This window comes from Chrysemys picta, chromosome 8 (genome assembly GCF_011386835.1).
Source record: "Chrysemys picta bellii isolate R12L10 chromosome 8, ASM1138683v2, whole genome shotgun sequence".
In the NCBI taxonomy this organism is placed as follows: Eukaryota; Metazoa; Chordata; order Testudines; family Emydidae; genus Chrysemys; species Chrysemys picta.
Genome location: NC_088798.1, coordinates 55,579,626 through 55,602,699, shown reverse-complemented (window position 1 = coordinate 55,602,699; position 23,074 = coordinate 55,579,626). Strand labels below are relative to the sequence as shown.

General features: G+C 47.0%; 1 long non-coding RNA gene across 2 annotated transcripts; it reads right to left on the bottom strand.

Annotated features, from left to right (window-relative positions):
• Positions 1–1,309: 1,309 nt before the first annotated feature.
• LOC101939435 (uncharacterized) lies at positions 1,310–22,093 on the bottom strand. 2 transcript variants are annotated; one of them, XR_006174697.2, is made up of 4 exons: positions 21,713–22,093; positions 19,622–19,783; positions 2,769–2,903; positions 1,310–2,680 (listed from the first exon to the last, which is right to left on the bottom strand). It is a non-coding gene; the product is annotated as an uncharacterized LOC101939435 (long non-coding RNA). The 2 variants fall into 2 exon arrangements; XR_010589779.1 differs by having other exon boundaries at positions 1,310–1,998.
• Positions 22,094–23,074: the final 981 nt, after the last annotated feature.

Genomic DNA, 23,074 nt, shown 5'->3' with positions numbered 1-23,074 from the left:
GGTGTCTGTTTGCACAGACTAGCACCCCTATACTGGCCGGCTCAAGAAGAAGAGGAAGCATGCATTCCCCATTCTGAACACAGCAAAACTCAGAGAGTCATTTCTGCAGCAGTCCCTTCAGCGTGTTCTTAGCATTTAGGGCTGGATTGTGACCTGCCCCAATGTGTCCATGCTAGGAAGTCATACCCCTGCCCCCATGCAGCTGAGTTAGCATTCCCCAGAGCACAACTGCAGGCATGGTAGAGAGACGAAGGGCTCTGCACCCCGCCCGCCTGAGAAGATGGGCAGAGAGGGGAGGGAGATGGGTGGGGAATGGGCCCAGCCGTGCCCCGCCCCACCCGCCAATGTGCCAGTCAGCAGGGCTGAGCCAGTGTGATGGAGGCTGTAAGATGCATGCTGGAAAGCAACTTCCCTTCAGAGCAATGTGAGGGGAATTGAGGCTCAGTTCCTTCCTTTCATCAGCTCAAGCAGACAGGCTATACACTGCCCATAAACCAGGGTTGGAGCTAGGGCTTAACCTGTTCCTTAGTTTGTATAATCTCTGTTTATGCCCCATTTACTAATGAATATTCGTTATCTTGCAGTGGAGGGATAATTTCCCTAGATCTGCCCTCCTTTGAGCTCCCCAGCCCGGGTCTCACTCAGTACTGGACAGTGAGTCTGTGATTGCAGATTAGCCCCCTGGAAATCAGCTCTTTCCTGAGATGATTATTGGCTAAGCAGACTCTCCAGAGGTGAATTCTTGGCCGCAGTGAAATCAGCTGGCACCACACCCATTGATTTCCGGAGGGCCCGGATTCCACCGCTGGAGTCTGCATGGGAAGTGCGGGGGCCAGTGCCCGGTGGGGAGTCTGCTTGTTGCTTTCTTTTGAATAGCTCAGCGGATTTGCGAGCCCCTTGCTGCCCTCTCAACTCTCATTTATTTCAGAGCCAAATTTAGCTCCATCACTCATAAATCTCCCATCAGGTCCAGTAGTGGTGTATTCCTGAGAGCTGAATGCTGAGCCTTGCTGAAGTGGCCAGCACAGGAAAAGAATTGTACCCCAGTCCCACACCATTTTGCTTCACTAATGATGCTCTTGTGTCTCATATTCTCTGTCCCATGCGGTGGCCCATGCTTAGGCCTTTGTCGGTAGAGCGGCACTGCATGAGTCTAAGAAGGCTATAATTCAGCAGGCGAGCAGAACCCAGCTGAAGTTTGATGTCATCCCAAATGGATCTGCAAATGCAGCCCTTTCACTATGGTTGCTCCCCTTCTTCGACCCCCCCTCAAATGTTTCTGGCAAAAGAAACCTCATTGCAATGAAAAATCCTTCCCGAAAAGAATCGTTTTACTACCAAAGGGAGGTGAGATGCAAAGGGGAAAGTCAATGAGATTTAGACACACAATTCCATTAGGTTCTTTTGAGAATCGTAGCCAAATATATATGAATGGTTACTAATATCCTATCCAGTGACTATTCATTACCCTGCTAAGCCTGCAAGGACACTGTCAAAGTATTTTTCAGAACTAGTTTTGGTTGTTTATAGTCAGGATGTTGGGAAAAGGGGTAAACATCTGAAGGCTAAGCTCAAATATTTGCCCTAGACCCCATTCTGCAAATGTTCAACCAAAATAACCTGCCCAAGGAACCTAAACGCCACGTCACATACAAATAGCTCTGCTGAAATGTAGCCACCAGCAGGTAGCATACTCCATAACAGTGGGGAGAAGGGGGCATGTGGTCAAGGATAGCAAGGCAAAGCCCTACGCTTTGGAGATGGGCTATGAGATCTTTAATGTCCACATACAAGCGAGGAAGTGAGCACAGATGAGAGACTCAGCTGCTTATCCGAAGCTCTTGGGCTGGGGTTTTGTGAGAACCGGCTTTCTCATGGGATTTCCAGTGTTTGCTCACTAGGCTGGAATCCTCACAAGAACAGCCTTTTCTCATGGCGTTTGGGCATTTCCACGTCTGGCCCTGGTCAACGTTAGCAAGTGCTGAAGCACCGGGAATACTGTAGAAAACAAACACCCAAAGAGGTAATGAAACTCATTCGAGCCTCCAAAACGTTTCCATTTCGGGTGAGGTCTTTGTTCTTTCCTGCGTGTGTTCAATGGTTTGTCCAGCCCTTATGAATCAATGCAGTGTTATTAATGGGGCAGTGTACCATCCAGTGATGAGCTAGGATTCCATTGTAATGACTATGAAGGGGATATTTTAGCCTGGCTCCTGGACGCAGACAAGACCACGTGGTTCTCTCTGGCTGTCTACCTTCCAGACTAACCAGATGGAGCTTGTGCTACTTATTGTCCCCACACAAGGTCTCCCTCAGCAAGGGCATGGACAGAGCAGTCGTGAAAGGGACTGCTGACCCCGTTACCTCTGGCATATATACAAACAGATCAGTAGCAGAGGTGGAGCTCAGCTGTAAAGTGTGGAGTGGATCTAAACTTTCCTACTGTTCAGGGTGTTTGGATGTGGAGTTTTTGCCCAGTCTTTCAAAGAGATGCCGCCAACCAGGAACTTCTGATTTGAATCCAAACTTCCCCAAAGTTTGTGCTGTTTGGGCGGTGATGCTGAGGGCTTAATCCAGGCCCCATTTCTAATGAATGCTGAAGATCTGATTTATATATGAATTGATAAACGTTAGTGATATGATCATGTGGAACAATCTGGCTGAGGTTGTAAAGTTGAATCTATTTGAAGGGAAATGAGAAACAGCTGTAAAGAAGGTTCCCTAATAGTAAGCCATTGGAAGCTTGTAAATGAAAACTGTTTTCTTACCAGGTTTTTCCCCATCCATTACACATCTCTACTGGTATGTTACTGTAACGTTGTGTAGTAGTTCCGGGTGGTTGGCATTGACTGTTTTGAAGAGGGTTGTTGAGGAGTGAAGGGGAAAAGGGCTATCCAGAATTTCTGTAGGAAAAGACAGACACAAATAACTCCATGGATTTTGTGAAAAGATCTAAAGAGAAAAAGGTAGCTTGGCTTCTGATCTTCTCAACCTTGAATGTGTACTTTTGGAAAAAATGAAACAACTCTGTAATTTCCAGTACCGCAGATTATGGGCTGTGTCAAGCAGGAAATCTTCTGTTTTTGAGCAAAAAATCAAGACACACTTTAAACCAGGGCACCATTTGGCTATAGACCAAACACAGACATAGCACTGAAGCAGCAGCCTTGACTCCTGTGATTACTGAGTGAATGGATTCCTTGTGTTCTTTAATAGAGATGAACCTGAGCTGCAAAGTGTGAACATGAGACCAGCCTGCTCTCAGATTCAGGTCTGGTCAGATCCAGGCTTTCAGTTTAGGTCAATCTCTACTGTTTAAAAATACCTCTCAAGCTACCAGCTGGATTTCCCTCCGCTGCCATGTATCTAACCAGTGAACGTTAGCAGCTTCACTGAGATTGCTAGAAGGACTAGTTCTACATAAGTGAGAGGGCATAATTAGGTTGTGAGATAATTATAATCAATGCAGTGGAACTGGATGGCTCTGGGGTCTGGCTATTGGAGATGGTACTTTTTGCCCCTAGGTCACTGATCCAAGTCCAACACAGGTTGGTCATAATTGGAAGTTGTTACTGTCTGTGGTTGAGCATCTTGGTCGTGAAGAATTGTTTACAATACACAAAGAACACAGTCATAACTGGCCTCCTTTCCAGCACTCTCAGTAGAAAGGCCAGAAGATACGCGGATGGGCCTGGAGACTGAGCTACTGTTCCATGCCTTGAGGTGGTCTCAGGGTTGATGCAGTGCGGTACTGTTATGCCATGTGGTACCTGTTCTGTGGAGAACTAAATTCGCCAGGTCTGTTAGCTAGGCATCTGTCACTAAAATTCACACCAAAAATTAAACATAAAACCCAGAATCCAGCCTGAGACCCCCCAAACGATGAGATGAGAATGCTTTAAAAAGGTGCATGTTAGCGCGCTACATTGAAAGTAAATCATGGGCATAGGACAAACTGGCAGGTGAAGGATGTGGAGTCTATAATATATTAATCCCATAATGCACTGGTTATTAGGGTCCTCTGTGTTCTTACACTCTTAGCTTTAGCAACACAGCGAGGCCATGTAGCAGACCATGTCGTGGGAAATGTTAAGAAATACGTACACAGCTGCAAGGGAAGGGTGATGGCTCGGCATGATGTCTGTTGTCCACAAATGTTGGAGATGAGCGTTGGAGGAGGAATAGCAATTAATGGGAGGAGGTAAGGAGTTTCTTTCCTTTTCCAAGGTGAGTGTTTGGTTCCAAACTCCAGATCAGGTGGAACTGCTTTGGAGCAGATACCACTCCATGAAGATGCCCCCCAAGAGCTAGGGAGATGGCTGTCCTGACCAAGCCACAGGTGCAATAAGCTTGAGGCTGGCAACAGTCATGCCTCCCCACACTTCACCTTTAAAACTGGCAGCCACAGGCTCTGGACCTAGTTCCCACAGGGAGAACAGCCCATACCCAGAAGGGGAAAATGTTCTTCTGATTTCTTCTTGTTATGACGATGATGATTATCTCTTGATGTCCTAGCCAAGAAAGAATATTCTTCTTCCTGGTGCTAATGTTCCCAGCTCTCGGCTTAGAGTGGTACGTGAGCCAACAGGACAGTCATTTATTTCTCTGAGAGTCTGTTTGTTCCGTAATTAATATACGAAACACCCACCCTGGCTTCAAAGAGGTTTAATTAAAATCCTTTGGCTTTGGCCAGGTTGCAGGGTGAGCGAGATGGGGTACGAGAGGGGGAGAAAGAAGAGGTCACGCTCACATGTCCTCCCAGGTGACTGACCACCGGGGTTTTCCTGGGGCAATCCAATTTGCATCTCAATGCAAATGGGTGAAGGGAAGGGAACATTTCTTAATTTTGTGGGACCTTTTTTTTTCTTTAGAAACTGAATCAAAAACTTGAATTGATTCAGCTCCCTCCTCCTCCTCATCCTCCTCTTCTCTCTGCTGCGGCCAAGCAGAAGATTATGAATTAATGTAGGGCTCAGATCCTGCCAACCAGAATTTGGGAGAGCTCCACAGGTTGTTTGTGTCCTAATGAGAAACCATGAATAGAAAACTCAAGACCAAACACATATCTAAAATACCCTGTCTCGGTCCTAATGAGCAGACTCTGTGTACACCTTGATTTGTTTTCAAATTTATACAAATGCGCTGATTGTTACTGTGACAGTGTACCCCATACGGCTTTATGGGGGGGTGGTGCTTATAAATGTATGTATGATATAACTGGAATAGGGTTTTGCTACATATGCTATGTAACATATTTATGTAAAGGTTATAATTTACTGGTTATGTTTATTCTAGTTGTATGCAGGCACCATTTGTGTGTTTAAAGTTATGAACATTGGCTGTATAATTGCTTGATTTTTAAGTAGCCTTAGTTAGAACATTTGGTTACTTTTTGGGAAAGGAATGTGCAAATTAGGTGCTTAATTAGGAAGCACTTAACAGACAAAGAGCTTGGAAGACTTCAATTTACATAAGAAGTTTACCTGAGGACGTTCAAGGTAGCATGTGAGTTATGGCTGCTACCTGCAAGTTCTGAGTCATGCATGGGCATGTAACTTGCCCATGTGATTTTGAATTTTTATTTTGTAACTAAATTTTACACAGTGTGAGGAGGGGGTCTCCACCCACAAGAGAGAGTTTATTTAAACCCCTGGGAGACCCCTCCATTTTGTTTTTAGCTGGCTAAAGAAGGAGCCTTTTCACCCCCTCCCCCCCCCAGGATACTTGAAGGAAACTGGAACAAAGGACAGTAACTACAGGGGGTGTGAGTGATTGCTGGACCCAGGCTAAAAGGAGATTAGCCTGTAAAAGGAAGCATTCTGGAACTGGTGAGGATTTTATTTGTATTTAGTTTAATTAGACATAAATTTGTGCATTTTATTTTATTTTGCTTGGTGACTTACTTTGTTCTGTCTGCTACTACTTGGAATCTCGTAAATTTTACCTTTTGTATTTAATAAAATTACATTTTACTTAGTAATTAACTTAGAGTGTGTATTAATTCCTGGGGGAGCAAACAACTGTGCATATTTTTTTTATTTGTGTTATAAAGGGCAAACAATTTATGAGTTTACCCCGCATAAGCTTTATACAGGGTAAAACAGATTTATTTGGGTTTAGACCCCACTGGGAGTTGGTCATCTGAGTGCTAAAGACAAGCACACTTTTGTAAGCTGTTTTTAGGTAAACCTGCAGCTTTGGGGCAAGTAATTCAGACCCTGGGTCTGTGTTGGAGCAGACGGGAGTGTCTGGCTTAGCAAAACAGGGTGCTGAAGTTTTGAACTGGCGGAAAAAATAGGAGCAGGGGTAGTCTTGGCACATCAGTTGGCAGCTCCCAGGGGGCGTTCTGTGATTTAACCCATTCAGTGGCGTAGTCGGCAGGATCTGTGCACAGCTGATTGTTTTAAAATACTGGTAGTGATTTTAAGTGAGCTTTAAGTGTGGTGTCTGGAGAACAGACAAAGTGGTTACTAGTTTGTTATTTTCTGTTTGCTTATTTCGGGCAAGGGACATAGGAACAGAAAAGAAAGCAAAATAAGTAAAAAGAAAAATAAAAAAAAAATAAAACTGCACAGGGTGCAAATTGCCCAGAAAAGCTAAACACTGTTAACACTGTAAAAGTGCATCTCAGTTTCAGTAAACTGCAGAGGGGTTGTGGCCCAGCACAAGAAAGCACGAAAATAAGTACTAGTAACGCCGCTAATAAACTAAAGCTGGCCAAACTAAAAGACAAATGAAAAGAAAATAAACATAAGAGACAGCAAGGGTGGCGGCAGAGGCAGCTGCCCACAAGAGGGCTAAAGAGGCCTAGAAACATGAACTGGCTGTTACGGAGTTGAGCAAACAAAACTCTCCACCCGCTGGCTCCACTTCCCCAAAAATCCACAAATGGGAGCGACTGTGTCCACAGTATGACAAGCCCAGCGATATCGCCGAGTATTTCATCACCTTTGAGAGACTGTGCACCTTCCATGCCATCCCTAAAGATCAGAAGATAACCACATTGATAGCAAAATTAACTGGCAAAGCTCTGGACATATTCAATAAGATGCCTATTAATAATGCTTCAAACTATGGTAAATTTAAGGAACTGGTTTTAATAGAGTTTCAGGTTACACCTGAAACCTACAGGGTTAAATTCAGGAGTCTTAAGAGGGGATCTGGATTAATTAATGTGGCTTATGCCAATGAAATGAGAGATTTGGTAGATAAATGGGTGCGGGGGAAAGGCATTACAAGCTTTGAAGGGATGTGTGATCTGGTTACTCAGAAACACTTCCCAAATATGTGCAGTGATGAGGTAAAACAGTATTTGTGGAACAAAAAGGTAAATGCAGTGGGTGAATTAGCTAGGTATGCAGACTCTTATGAACAAGCACAAGCTGCAATCAAACATAAACCACTGGCAGAGGGGTATAAGGTTGGGGAAAAGCAAAATCACCGTTTTACCCCTGGGTCTGGGAAAAAAGAGGCTGGGCAGTCACCTCCCCATTCTCCTGGTACTCGTCCCAAATTTCCTGCACAAGCAGGGGATCCCAGAAGGTGCTTTCACTGCAATTCCCCAGGGCACCTGAGGAGTAGCTGTCCCAAATTAAAGGAGATTAAACCTCCCTTGTCCCATCTTAGCTCGGTTGCCCTCAGCCCTGAGGCCCCAGAGGGCACCCCTACCTCTTATCACACCAGCTTGGTGGACATGGGGCCCAGTGAAGCGGACAGGGAACACATCAAGGTTGTCAAGATTGATGGCATGGAATGTCTGGGATGGCGGGATACAGTGGCTCAGTTCTCTCTGGTTCGACTGAGTGTGGTTCCAGATGCCAGTGTTCTGATGGGGCAGACGATCCACATTAAGGGGGTGGGGCCGCAGAGGTTCCCTGTGCCCCTGGCTGTTCCAGCTGATGACTGTAGGTCTGATGCAGCTGAACAGCCAACCCCTCCTGCCCTAGGGAACACGGGGGTGGGTGACTCAGAGGGAGTCCCCAGGGATGGACTCACCACTGAATCTGTGTCCTGGGGGCGTGGGGGCTGCAGGGTGATCTCCCACCTTCAGCAAGCCAGTGGCCTGTGCTCCCCATTGCCATGCTGGAGCCTCTGCATTTATTTATTGACAAATAAAATGTGCAGAATTTTAAAATATTGTGCTCATAATTTTTATTTTTTTGGCGTAGAATGCCCTCAGGAGTAAATTAAAGGCAGTGAAAAATCACACTATGGAACTTGCAAGCATGAGAAATCTTATGGAAGGTCACCTGTGACCAGAGGGGAAGACGGGACAGGTGGCTGGTATGTGTCATGGCGACTGGGAGTCTGGTTGGGAAGATGTAACTGTGACGGGTTGGATCACAGAAACCCCCCTGGGAGCTGCCAACTGATGTGCCAAGACTACCCCCGCTCCTATTTTTTTTGCCACCTCAGGACTTCAGCACCCTGTTTTGCTGAGCCAGACATTCCCGTCTGCTCCAACACAGACCCAGGGTCTAAATTACTTGCCCCAAAGCTGCAGGTTTACCTGAAAACAGCTCACAGAAGTGTGCTTGTCTTTAGCACTCAGATGACCAACTCCCAGTGGGGTCTAAACCCAAATAAATACATTTATAAGAGCCCCCCCATAAAGCCTTATGGGGTACACTGTCACACCCTCCTTCTGAACTTACTGCCAGAGACTTGGACACTGTCCATGGCGGAGGCAGTATACCTAACATTTCTTTTTTTTGGACAAGGCATTTGCTACCCAGTTTTTCCTTTCTTTAATATGAGGAATTTTTATGTTAAACTCCTGTAGGACCAGGCTCCAGCGTAGCAGTTTGGAGTTTGTGCCCTTAGTTCAGTGAAGCCATACCAAAGGTGAATGGTTAGTAGAATTTTGAATCTCCTATTGAAGAGGTAAGGCCTTAATTGTTTGATGGCCCACACAATGGCATAGCACTCATTCTCTATGATGGAGTAATTTTGTTCAGCTGGGGACAGTTTTTTGCTTAGGAAGGCAATGGGATGCTTCTTACTGTCTTCCCCTATCTGCATCAGCCACACAGCACCCAAACCTGTGTCTGATGCATCAGTACACAATTTAAAAGGCTTATTGAAGTTAGGGCTGGCCAGCACAGGCTCCGCAGACAGGAGTGCTTTTACTTTGTTGAAGCCTTTTTGACATGCCTTTGACCAAATAACCTTATTAGGTTGATGCTTTTTACATAAGTTTGTGATTGGGGATACAACGTTACTGAACCCCACCACAAACCTCCTGTAATAGTTTGCCAAACCTATGAAGGATTGGACTTGCCTTTTATTCTGGGGTACAGGCCATTTTACAATGGCTTTTACCTTAAGAGGGTCGGGGGATATTTTACCCCCTCCACCCAGTGTTCCAGATAGGGGACTTTGGCTGCCCCTATCTTGCACTTAGAGGGCTTTACAGTTAGCCCAGCCTTTTTGAGCTTTGATAGCACGACTTTTAGGTGCTTTTTGTGGTTACCCCAGGTGTTGCTGAATACAGCAATGTTATTTATATATGCCCTAGCATAATGCTGCAAACCATTTAACACTTTGTTGACCAGTCTCTGGAAGGTCGCACCAGCATTTACCAGACCAAAAGGTAACACTGTAAATTTATAGAGCACTATATTAGTGATAAAAGCTGATTTTTGTTGTGCCTCTCCCTCCAGAGGGATTTGCCAGTAACCTTTGGTTAGATCAAAGGTACTAAGGTACTTGGCTTGGCTTAGCACATTCAGCATGTTATTAATTCTTGGCATGGGGTATGCATCTGTTACAGTGACAGCATTGAGTTTTTTATAGTTTACACAAAATCTAATGGTACCATTTCTTTTGGGGACCAAGACCACAGGGGAAGCCCACGCACTGTTAGAATCCTTAATCACCCCCAAGTCCAACATGCTTTGTATCTCAGCCTGAATTTGCTCCTTAACCTTGCCGGTGGCCCTATAAGGCCTGCAAGGAGGAGGTTGAGCCCCTTTCGTGAGGATTCTATGGGACAGCAAGTGCGTCCTCCCTGGTTTGTTGGAAAATACCTCGCTGTACTTTTGCAGCGTTGACAACGCTTCCTTTCTTTTGAGTGGTGTTAGCTTACTACAGATTTTTATACTTTTCAGGGTTGACCTATCTTGGCATTTAGGCATTAGATTAGTGAGTGGGTGTGCCTCAGTTTTCCCTTTGACACAACAGATCATGTTTACCCCGGCCACTCTACTGTGATAGGCCTTGAGTTTGGTTACATGTACCAATTGGGGTACCGCACCATCCAGGGGCTTTTTAACTTTATAAGTGTCCTTATTTGCCACTTCCACCACTTTAAAGGGCTCCTCCCAGGAGTTTTGCATTTTGACATTTTTGGCAGGGCCGAATACCATGACCAAATCTTCTACGTTAAAAGTGCGTTTACAAGTATTTTTATTATACCACGCCTTTTGCTTGGCCTGACTACTCTGGAGGTTGTTTTGTACAATCTCCATTATGTTTTTCAACTCCCTCCTGAACCTCTGGACATACTTAGTCACGGGTTCTCCCTTACCGTGTTGCACCCTTTCCAGGTATTCCTGATGAGATCGAGGGGTCCCCTCACTTTCCTCCCATACAGAAGGTCAAATGGAGAAAAGCCTGTGGACTCTTGGGATACCTCCCTGTAGGCATACAGCAGGAATGGTAATAGTTCATCCCAACTTTGGCCCCTTTTCTTGGTATACATCCCCAGCATGGACTTTAGGGTCCCATTGAATCTTTCCACCAGTCCATTGGCCTGGGGGTGGTAGGGGGATGTCTTAAGCTGTTTTACTCCACACACCTTCCACAGCTCATTGAACAACTGCGACATAAAGTTTGACCCCCGATCAGACAAAATCTTCTTAGGGAAGCCCACTCTGCTGAATATGGAGAGCAGAGCTCTTGCCATTCTCTCGGCTTCTATGTTAGACAGTGCAATTGCCTCAGGGTACCGAGTGGCAAAGTTTACTACCACCAAGATATACTTGTTCCCCCTCTGAGTGGGGAGTGGCATAGGACCCACTATGTCTATTGCCACTCTTTGGAATGCCTCCTGGATGATGGGCAAGGGGCGCAGCAGAGCTTTCTAGGGTCCCCCCGGCTTCTTTCTTTCCTGACGCACCGAGCAAGTCCTACAATAATCCCTCACATCGTTCTGTATCCCTGGCCAGTAGAAATTCCTCCTCAGCCTGTCATATGTTCTCTGTACCCCCAAGTGACCAGCAAAGGGACTGTCGTGTGCTACCAGCACTAATTCCCTCCAGTGTTGGCTGAGTACAACCAACTGCTTATAGGGTTGAGACCGGGACCCTGGTTTTTTTCTACAGGGGCCTCCCTGTACAGTTTCCCGTCCTCTTCAAAAAACTTCTCCCCCCCACCCTTCCTGGAGTTCCCTCCGAGATACACTTTTTTATACTTTCAAGGGAGGGGTCTGCCCTTTGTCTAGCTGCAAATTTTTGACAGACAACCCTTGAGATAGCGTCCCCATCCCTGGGCACTGACTGCATCTCCCCTGCCCCCACCCCTGGGAGCCTGTTGTCCTCAGCCAGGCAGAGGCCTGGCTCGGCCTCTCCCATATTTGGAAGTACCCCGCCTCCCTGCACTGTCCTGTTAATGAGACCCTCCCCCAACTCCTCTATGGGTTCCAAGGTCCCCGCCCCATGCCACTTTTTAAAATGGGACTTAGGTTCCTTAGGTGTTTTTGAAAATTTTACCCTTAATCTTTAATTTTTTTTTAAAGACTGTAACCAGTAGGTTGGCGGGGGGGAGAGGGGATCTGGCTAATGTGGAGCTTACTAACAGATCGACAATGAGTGTGATCCTGTGTACTCTATTAGCTTATTTCTTCAGGGTGCTTCTGCATTAATAATAATAGAGTTTTTTATTGTACTTAGGGCCAATGTTTTCAAACTAGGACTCCTAAAGTTATTTAGGCCCCATTCCTCCAATCACCTCTGGTGTCACATGGGCAGACCCTTGTGCTCAAATGGAGCCTCACTGATGTCAATTGAGTCTGCCTACCGGGAACAACTTGTCCAATGGGGGCCTGAGATTGTCAACCCTTAAGAGCAGGGACTGGGTGTTCCTAAGTGTTTGTACAGCACCTGGCACAACAGGGCCCTGATCTCAGCTTTGCTACAAGCAGCCATGTAAAAACCAACCTTAAGAGACAGAACAGGAGTACTTGTGGCACCTTAGAGACTAACAAATTTATTTGTCCTTAAGAGACAGAGGTTATCATCCCCTTAAGGCAAACCTGCTCTAAACCATCACCCAAAACATACAGTGACCTCATGTTATTTTTGGAGGTTCACGATTTTTCAACTGAATGTTTCCCCACAAGATTTCATTTCTGAGCCATCTCTGCCCCCACAGATTCTGGCTGGAAGGAGAAATGCTCAAACACCGGGGGAAAGCTCGTTCTTATGGTATTTTCAGCCAATCCAAAGTAATCTCTCAAGGTTACCTCTTCTTCCAAAACCCCCAGCACAGGTTGGAATTAAGGTGACCAGATGTCCCGATTTTATAGGGACAGTCCCAATATTTGGGGCTTTTTCTTATATGGGCACCTATTAGGGTGATCAGATGGACAGTCCCGATTTTAGGGGACTTGTCCGGCGTCCCGACCTTACATTGGTCGGTGTCCCGATATCGGGGGGACCGCGGCAAGCCGGCGCTGCTGGCACCACTCACCTCTCTTCCTAGGGGGCCCTGGGGCAGCGCAGCTGAGCTCCTGGCGCGGCGGCGCCAGCCCACCGGCCTGCAGAGTGCAGCCCTGCCCCAGGCACACAGAGGCGGCTAGGAGGTCTCCGCTCCGTTACGTGCTGCAGCGGGGCGGGGCTTGTAGATGCCGGCAGCAGGCGCCGGGGGGCAGAGAGCCCCCCCCGCTCCTGCCCCCGCCACCCCCCTCAACCCAACCCGACTGACCCTAGGAGCCAGAGGGACCTGCCTGCTGGATGCTTCCTGGGAGCCGCTCCAGGTAAGCACTGCTGGGACTCACCTGGTCCCCTCTGGCAGGTCCCTTTGGGGGGGCTCCTGGCCAAGCAGGTGTGAAACCTGGTGGCCAAAGGGGGAGACCTCCAAGGGGGGAGGGTTTGAGGCAAAGCTGCGGAGAAGGGAGCGGGGCGGGCTCGTGGAGGGGAGACCAGCACCAAGCCACTTGCCTTTCTCCCTGTCTGCAACAGATTTGGGTTTATATTTATAGTAAGGGGCGAGTCACACTCAAACTCAATCTGCAGAGAGCACAACTCCTGAGTAAGAACATGAAAAATTTTATATCATCACTTCTTGGAGTAGTACTATGCTATGAAGTTTTACTGTGACCTTATGAAAATTTCTATTTGAATCTGTCTCTTGAACTGAAATATCGCACTACTGTGTATGCTACATTTCTGAGCTTGAAATAAAACCACGATAAATTTTCCCTTTTAAAGGAAAACTAGAATGATTAGTTCCAACACCTTGGATAGCTATATAAATATTTATTAGACAAGAATATATCAAAATTACTTTTCTTCAGAAATAACTACCATTCTTTCCTTGGTTTTATAGCTCTGATATTAATGACACCTAAAAAGATTGAATAAAATTTTTCTTCCTGACTGGTTTTGAAGAATTCTGAATACATCAGATTTTTACAGTAAACATTTTGTAAAAGATTTCACATAGATATTTTTAAAAATATTTATAAAAAGTTGAGTGGCATAAAATTCATCAAATTGTATTTGAGTAAGTATTTTTAAGATCACCTAACCATCTTAGTGCAATACTTACCATTTTGGCTTTCCTAGGTTGAGAATCTCCCTTCACATACATTGTTAGCTTTAGAAATATATTTAAAAACACTTGGATTATAAGAGAGAGAATAAAATCCCTCACCCAGTGCTCTTTGATTAAACCTTAATTGCCAAAATATTTCCCTTTATGTATTGGAACAGTAATAATGGTTTGCAACCCTATATGTCCAGGCAGTTACATCACATTCATCACTATATCTTTAAACATGTATAGCATTTTTCTTCAAAGAATCTCAAAACATTTTACAAGGTTTATATCCCAGGGCCGCCCAGATGGGGGGGCAAGTGGGGCAATTTGCCCCAGGCCCCGGGCCTCACAGGGGCCCCCACGAGAGTTTTTCGGGGCCCCTGGAACGGGGTCCTTCTCTCGCTGCGGACGCCCCGGAAAACTCTCGCGGGGCCCAGGCCCCCGGAGCTTCTTCCGCTCTGGGTCTTCGGCGGTGGGGGGGTCCTTCCACTCCGGGACCCGCCGCCGAAGTGCCAGGTCTTCAGCAGCAGTTCGACGGCGGGGGCCCCACACCGCCGAAGACCCCAGACTCCCTGAATCCTCTGGGCGGCCCTGTTATATCCTCACAATACACCTGAGAAGTAGCTAAGCATTATTAGATCCAGTATCCCAAGCACAAAGGGGCTAGTTAGAGGCTCTGTATTACTGCTGTATTACAAAGAATAAATCATAATTATACAGATGGGGAAAGGTAAAGTAATTTCTCCAAGACCACATAATAAATCAATGGCAGAGCCAGAAATGGATTTGAGGAGCCCTGATTTAAATTTCCCTTTTCTAACCACAACAGCCACTATTGGGGGTGAGGGTTTGCCTTATGCTTTCACTTAGAGCTTGTGAAAACAAAACAAACCATTTCTCAAGTTTGAAACCGAATGCAGGAATCACAATATGAAGATCCTAGTATTAAAATTTACATTCGAAATAGTCAAATCTCACTGGTTTAAATTGTCCTAATAGCACAGGAGATGCCGTTTTATCATAAGTCTTGTGATATTTGGTATTGTGCTTAAGTTCTGATTTGTTGAGGGTCCTCCTTGGACTACAGGACAATCTTAGTTTGCATTTTTTTAAAAAGTAAGTTTCCAGCCTTTATGTTTGTTGGATGAAAAACAAGAAACAAACAAACAAACAAACAAACCCTTTAAGATCTAATCCCTAAAGGCTCCAAAACCAGAAGGCAAATAAAAATATTTTTTTCTGTTCTGACACAGGTCAGCAGAGAATCTGAACTGGCAACAGAAAATGGGGCTCCCAGTAGGACAATAATTCTTTACTCTTGCTAGGAACCCGCCAATGGATTTTGGGGAATAATGTTATTCAGTCAGTTCGTCTTTCCTGGCGTACTGCACGCGCTGGTGATGTCTAACTAATAATAATAAAGAGCCGAGTTTATTTCATACAAATTGTGTCCAGCGTCATAGATTCGCTGGTTAGAGTAAACACACGCTGTATGATATTAAAGTATCCTTCCTAAGGAAATAACAGGAGGAGAGAGAAACCAAAAACATCTGTGTATCACAATAGGGGACTGAGCAGTTTCTTTGTTACTGACTGCACCAAGATGTGACTGTACAGGGAGCATGGGAGAGGAATATATCTGAATAATTAAAACTAATAGTTTAGCTTTGATGTAAATAGGTGTGGATGACTACAGATGCACTGCACTTCAGGCTCAAGAAAATGCTGATAGATCTGAGCCTTAAGTGGCTTACCCAAGGTCTGTGATGGAGCAGGGAAGCTGGGTCTCCCAAGTCCTATACGCTAGCACCTTAACCACTGCACCCTCGTCTCTTTTATGTTTCATCCTAATCTGTGACTCTCCATACTTTCATTGTCTGTCATTAATGTAATCTTCTTCTAAACAAGATTGTAGTAGCGCAGTGCACTGAAGTAACTGTATGTTTCAATATGTATTACGACTAAGTCTATAATTTAGACTCACTGATTCCAGACCTCTGTGATGTAGTTTGCTTCAGCTGTCAGTGGCTGAAGCTGGGGCTGGGGCTGAAGGCAGGACTGGGGCCTCCCCTCTGTGGCTGCGGCTGGAACCAGAGCTAGAACCGGGACCCTTCACTCCCCTGCCCTGCACCTGGATCTGACTTTGCAACCAGAATCCTGCACCCCTGTCCTGCAGCTTCAGCCGGGGGCTGGAGCCGGAGCCCTGTGCCCCTGGCCCTGTGGCTTCTACTGGGGGCTGGAGCTGGGGCCATGAGTCCTTGCCCTGTGGCTTGTGGTGTGGGCTGCAGCAGGGGCCGTACAACCCCTCTTGCAGCTTCCTAGGGCCCCCTCTCATGGCTCTGTGCACCTGTGTCTGGCATCGTTGTCCTCTCTCCCCCCCCAACCTCCCCGCTCGCCCAATGTGTCCTGATATTTCACTCTTGCGATCTGGTCACCCTAGCACCTATTACCCCCCCACACTCTGTCCTGATTTTTTCATACTTGCTGCCTGGTCACTCTAGTTGGAATCCAAGTAGTTTGGCCATGTGTAAGCATGGGAACTTTGCACTGCTACAGTACTGTCAACCCCCAGTGGATAAAATCATGAGATGGGTTTAAAATGATATTTTTAAAAAAATGAGTTTCTTTTCTTTGCCTTTTGGTTTCTGAGCCTTTGGGGTGCATTCAGGTCATGTTTTCAAATTTTTCTCTAGAACCAAGAGGGCTAGAAATTTTACTTAGCTTTTATACATACATATATATATATATATATATAAAAGCTAAGATTCTCCCCAAATCACAGAACTCCAGGAGCTGGGGCTTTATGAAAAACACCGACTATTGCAAGACACTCAATGAAATCATGGGCATTGGCAACACTGAAGTAGCCTCTGAACTTTTGCACGCTTATGAGACAGGACCCAAGTAGTCTTTCCATAATTTCTCTCTTTCCTGTGTTATTATGCGGAAAAGGAAGGGGAAAGGGTTAATTCATGCCAATAGAGGCTAGTCTTGGCAGGGAAAATGTAAAGGACATTAAATAGCAACCCTGAATGAAAAAGCAAGGCACCTTCTCCATTAACTATGCCAGTGACAGTAGAAGGTGCCAGCCCAGGAGCATGCTGAAGCTCCGAACCTTTAACTCTGATGACTGGTGACATTTATTAGCAATAAACCCAAATAAACATGCCTCCCTTGGAGGAGTGTAGTGAGGATTAATAGGACAGATCCTCAACTGGTGTAAATCAGTGTAGCTCCACTGACATCAATACAGGTACTAGAGTGGCAGAAGGTGGCTTTTTGAATGAAATGAACATTTTCCTGGGAGAAAGTTTGTTTCACTGAAAAGTTTTCATTTTTTTGACAAAAGCAAAAAACAAAAGCTGAAAGCGGCTCTTTAAATAAATAAATGGAGATATCCTATCTCCTAGAACTGGAAGGGACCTTGAAAGGTCATCAAGTCCAGCCCCCTGTCTTCACTAGCAGGACCAAGTACTGATTTTGCCCCAGATCCCTAAGTGGCCCCCTCAAGGATTGAACTCACAACCCTGGGTTTAGCAGGCCAATGCTCAAACCACTGAGCTATCCTGCCCCCCTATGTGTTTCTCTTTCTTTCCCATTCCCTTTTTCCCAATTATCAGTGGTAGTACTTTTGGTTTTCGGTTTTTTGTCCAAAGCATGACTTTTCTGTTGGCAGAAAATCAAAGAGATTTTTCCCTAAAGAGAGAGAGAGAGAGTGTGTGTGTGTGTGTGTGATCTTTTCACCCTGTCCCATTAGCTACATTCGTTCCCACCAGTTGAGGATCTGGCCCGTGTCTGCAGAGAGCTTCGAAGGAGGTCAGCGGTAGATATGAAAGTGTGATTGTTCTGCTTCCCGCCGCCACCCTAACTACACAATAGCGACATTCAGCAGCACAATGGGCAGCAGGCCCCTTGTTCCCCAGAAAGACTCCCCCCCCCCAAAGTTCCTGCCATCTCCGTGTCCTAAATTATGATCATGGGACCCAAGCAGCTGACACTCTGTCCCAGAACTCCAGAAGTGGCAAAGTGGAATCCCAGCACACAAAACAAGTGCTGTACGTGTTCCAGCCCTGCCACCCCCCAAAACTCCTCACCCCTACCCCATTAATGTGTTTCAAGTCTGCCCGGTAACAGTTAAACCACCTCTCTTTCCCTCCACCATCCAATCAGCTTGCAGCCAGTACCCTGGCCTTTGTGTCCCAAGATGTATAATACAAACAGCTCTGGCAGAGCCTGGTGATCAAGTTGCAGGGAACAACATGTTTTTCTCCAGCTTTGCTTGTTTTCTTCAGCGAGGGGGAGGAGGGGGCTGTGTGAAGTTGGAAGCAGCCCACATGTCCCTCCCCCCAGCTAGCTTCAGTCAGCCATTCTTTTGAGTTCTTACAGAAACTTCCCAATCTCCTTTTGAAATCAAGCAGGGACTGCAGCCAGATCTGTGTTCCCTGTGTATGAATTGACTCAGCAAGAGCCAGGGCCAGCAACGGGGGAGCAGGGAGGAGAGATTGAAAGAGGAAGGCAGGGATTGGCTCTCACCAGTTCTGAATCTGACCAGATCTTTAAGACTTTCCTGCCTGCTGTTGTCCCCCTCCCCCGACTTTGCTGCGCTGTCATTCTCCCGTCCCCAGCCTGGCACCCGCAGTAGGAACTGCTGTTAGCACAGTAAACATCCCAGCATATAAACACACACAGGGCCAGATCCTCAGCTGCTGTAAATCAACAGACTTAACCAAAGCTAGAGGGACTTACACCCACTAAGGATCTGGCCTGGAAGCGTATCATAGAAGTGTAGCACTGGAAGGGATCTTGAGAGGTTATGTAGTCCAGACCCTTGCACCCAAGGGCTACGTAAGAACTAAACCATTTCTGACAGGTGTTTGTTCTTAAAAACCTCCAGTGACAGAGATTCCACAGCATCTCTAGGTAATTTATTCCAGTGCTTAACTATCCTGACAGTTGGGAAATTTGTCCTAATGTCCAACCTAAACCTCCCTTGCTGCAATTTAAGCCCATTGCTTCTTGTCCTAGCCTCAGAGGTTAAGGAGAACAATTTTTCACCCTCCTCCTTGTAACAACCTGTTATGTACTCGAAAGCTGTTACCATGTCTGTAGAGCCAGGATCAGATATTAAAGTACAGTTTCTGCCTTCCCCACTTCCAAGTCCCATGGCAGGTGCCTGACATCCCGAGGATGGAATACACATCAATGCATTAGTTGTCTTTCCCAATAAACCAGAATAAGAAGTGGGGGCCAGATCCTCAGTTGGCTTGAATTGGCAACGCTCCACTGACTTCACAGGAGTTCTGCTGGCTTTCACCAGCTCAGAATCTACCCCAGATATTAAGGTGGAGGCCTGGGTTCTTGTGAAGGATGAATAATAATCAGGTGTTATGAGATACAGGCCTTTTGTGGGGAATGTGAACCTATAAGTACTGAATGTGCATCCAGACCTGAGCCTTACCCACCCTCACCCTATCAGGAACTAAGAGCTGGATATTTGGGAGCTGTGGCTGCCACTGATTTGGAAATTTCCACTGAAGTCATAGAATCATATTTGCTGAGATGAGGAATTAATTGGAACTGGGAGAGCCCATATGCAACAATTTTAGTGTGTGATTGTTTTTTTTTTCCTTCTTCTTTACTTTGGCAAGCGTAGCAAAGGGAAATAATTCTTGGATGTCAGAGAGCAGATTTTGTATCTCTTATTTCCAGGCTAGCCAGCGGGTATGTGATCTGTGTACAAGCCTTGGTGTCCTAGCTATGTGTTGATTTATGCCCCCCCTCTGGGAGTTTGAAACAGGCTGTGCCCTTGCTGTTGTGATGGGTTATTTAGGGCCAGCATTAGGCAACTCCCGTTACTTACGTTTGCAGGAGGTCCTGGCTAACTCCACTGATGTTGCCACTCATTCAGGAAGTCACGGGATGTCCTGATTTCTGTGGGTCTCTCCCAACAGGCAGTTAAGTCCCCCAAATAATTTTGGATGCTGTATTTCGTCAGCATGATGTAACGGTGTTGGGTCAAGGCCTGGAGATACAAACATCACAGTTATTCTAGGAGAGGGTTGGATTTAGGGACCCAACGCTAACCTGAGTGGGGGGACACCAGAACCCTAAGGACCTTCCCTCCTGAGGCTGTTGTAGCTCTTGATCTGAGATAGCGGGTTGAGGAGGATGCAGAGCAGGTAGGTCCATTCCTGGATGATGCCCCAGGACCTTGCGCTCTCCAGATGACACCAACCCCAATGAAATAGTAACTCCTGTGTACTGTTGAACAGCTAACAGGAAATCGATAGACGCATTGTGTGCCGCACACAGGAAAGGGCTGGGGGAGTTTGTAGGGGCTGCATGTGGAGTGCAGAGGTGACGGGAAACCACAGTATTGCCATGTGGCTGATGTTGGGAACGCATGAGCAGTTGGATAGGCTGTCCTCTGCCGTCTTCTCTGGCTGCAGGTGGACGGATAGGGAAGGGATGTACTTATGTCTGATATCTAGCTATTCTCTCTTTACTAGTGAGTGGCTGACAATTGCTACATCTCTTTGCCAGCTGCAATATTGTGCCCTAGCAACAATGTTTCCTCTCCAGCTGTTCTTAGAAGTCAGTATCCATAGGTCTGTTTTTCAGGGTGCTTCCTACTGCAATGCTCTTCCTCCTGTTGGTGCTTGTCTCTCTGCTTTCATCCCAGTGCTGCCTGTTCAGATGAGCCCGCTGCTGGGAGATCCCACTCTGGTGTTAGGTAAGAGCTATGCATGGATTTCGTTTTCAAGAGAGTGACACACCAACAGGACTGGCACCAGTCAGGGTGAGTGCAGGATCCAGGCAGGCTCTGGTCACACATCTCTTCCCCTGTCTCTGAAACACCCCTGCCCGTCCAGTCCTGGGTTCCCTCCCACACAGCTGTTTTTGAATCTGAATCCTAACCTACAGAATGCTCCTGTTATTCCAGTTATTAGCCCGTTATTCCAGTTCTAGGCTTCTGTGCAGCTCTGCAAAGACGGACCTGGGTCTCTGACCACGCCAGGAGAGCCCCTCACAGGTTTTCCATCAGACTCAGAGATGGTACTTGCTGCAATGGGGCAGAGTGGAAGTTCAGTTAGCTGAGTAGATGTGCTCCTTAAAGTTGCCTGTGCTGGGCCTAAACCTGCAACCACAGAAGTCAATGGGAGTTTGTTCTTGACTTAGATGGGAGCAGAATCAGGCCCACAGAGCACATTAACTAATTAAAGGCTTCTTGACAACCCAGGAGGCAAGTGTCCTCTCCTAAAAAATTTCTCGCCTCCCTCTGCTGCTGCTCCCTCTGTGCATCCTTGTGTTAAAGTGCCCTGTGTGATCTGTCCCTGGGGAGTGTGCTGACTTCCAGCCCCAGAGTGCCCCGTCACTTGAGCAGTACGCCCCCAGCACCTGGCACAGCCAGCTAGTGTTATATAAACTGTTTGTGTAGCGCGAGGCAATGAAACGGCCCGGGGGATGAATTAGTTCAGTATGTTCTGTGTCAGCATTCCTGGTACTTCTCTGTCCCGCACCAGTCACATATGTTGGAACATGTTTTGCTCCGGCTTTCTCTGCAAACAGGCAATGACAGTTCTGCTGCAGCCCTGTGGTGTGAAAGCTCATTACCAGGAAGAGGATGTAAACTGCCTGCTTCAGTGCAGTTAACACCCCGTCATACACTTCTCTCATCAGGATGGTGGGCCTTAGTCAGCGTTTCCCCTGAGCGAGCAGGTTTCTCAAAGCTGCGCTTAGTGACAGGGTGAATACAACCTTTGCCAGCACTCATTTTTTGATACTTGTAGGCTGTTTTCTCCTGGGTCCTGCCACTTTCTGGTCCCTTTCTCCATGTCCCACTAAGTCCCCCCTGCACTCCCCCCCTTCATTGGAGGGAACATTGACTCCTCCCCATCCCCTCCAGAGCCCTGAGGATACACCAGGGGTAAAAGTAACTTAAAGGACTTACCCGTACGCCGGAGTCCTGAGTGGGGTGCGGCCTCAACCAGAAGAGGTAGGGCCTTTCAAGATTAAAAGGCCCAGGGGCTCTGGCTGTGGCTGGGAGCCCCACGGCCTTTAAATCACCCTGGAGCTACCAGCTGCAGAAGTGGCTGGGAGCCCCGGGCTCAGGGGCAAATTAAAGGGCCAGGGCTCCGGCCGCCGCGGAGCTCTGGCCCCTTTAAATCACCGCGGGAGGCCTGCCGCCGCTACCCCGGGGCAGCAGGGCTCAGGCTAGGGCTGGGATAGCGGCGGCAGGGCTCGGGCAGCGATTTAAAGGGCCAATCTGGCTTCTGCGGGGAGCCCCGGGCCCTTTAAAGTGCCACCGGAGCTCCGGCAGTGGGGCTTGGGCTGTGCTTTAAAGGGCCTGGGGCTCCCTGCAGGGGCCGGAGCTCCAGGACCTTTAAATCCCTGCCCAAGCCTGGCTGCTGGAGCTCCGGCGGAGATTTAAAGGGTCCAGGGCGCCCCGCAGTGGCTGGAGCTCTGGGTCCTTTAAATCACCGTACCGGCTTACTTTCACCTCTGGGATACACATACACACCATTCTAAAACACATTTCTACACACACACACACACTCTCTAGAACACATTTCCCCCATCCTTGAGCTCCCTCCTATTGTTCCTCATCCTTCAGCCACAAACATTACTTTCTTTGGAACCCCTGAATGCTCTCCTGAATCAGCCAGAAGAGGGTGCTGTGAAGCAATGAGAAGCGCTCCCTCCACCTATGGACTGAACCCACTGCCTGCACTTATCCCCCACCCCTGGCCAGGATCCAGAAGGGAACACGAGCTAGGGATAGGGACTGGGAATTCAATTGGCATTTCCTGTAGAGACACTGAGACCACCATCAAAGCTGACCCAGCAATTTCACCATTAAAACTGCTGCCCCGCTCCTTCTGCTGCCTCTCTAGCCTGTTTATGCGATGCCGGTTGACATTGTGCAAATGAGTATGACTGGGGCGTGTTAGTGAATGCTGGTGCAATAGTGAGATCTCCCCAAAAACCAATTAACAGGAGAGAAAAGCAAGCTCAGGCTGACTCCTGATCACAGAAAAGCAAAACAGCAGCGGTGAAAACCCCCAGCTGCTGAATCCCAGAAGCCTCTGGCCTTGGATTCTGATCTGATGCTGAAGCAGCCTCCAAGTCCCACTCTTGCCTTTGTCCTGGGCTCTGTTCTAATTGGCTGTTTTCCTGGCGTGGTGTATAGCATTTGCCCTGGTAACTCTACCCTGCCTTCAAAGGGGAAAGGAAAGAAAGAGCTTGAATTGCCACTATTGAGGAAACCACAGCAATAAATAACATAGGGTGCTAATGCAATTCCTGTCTGTCA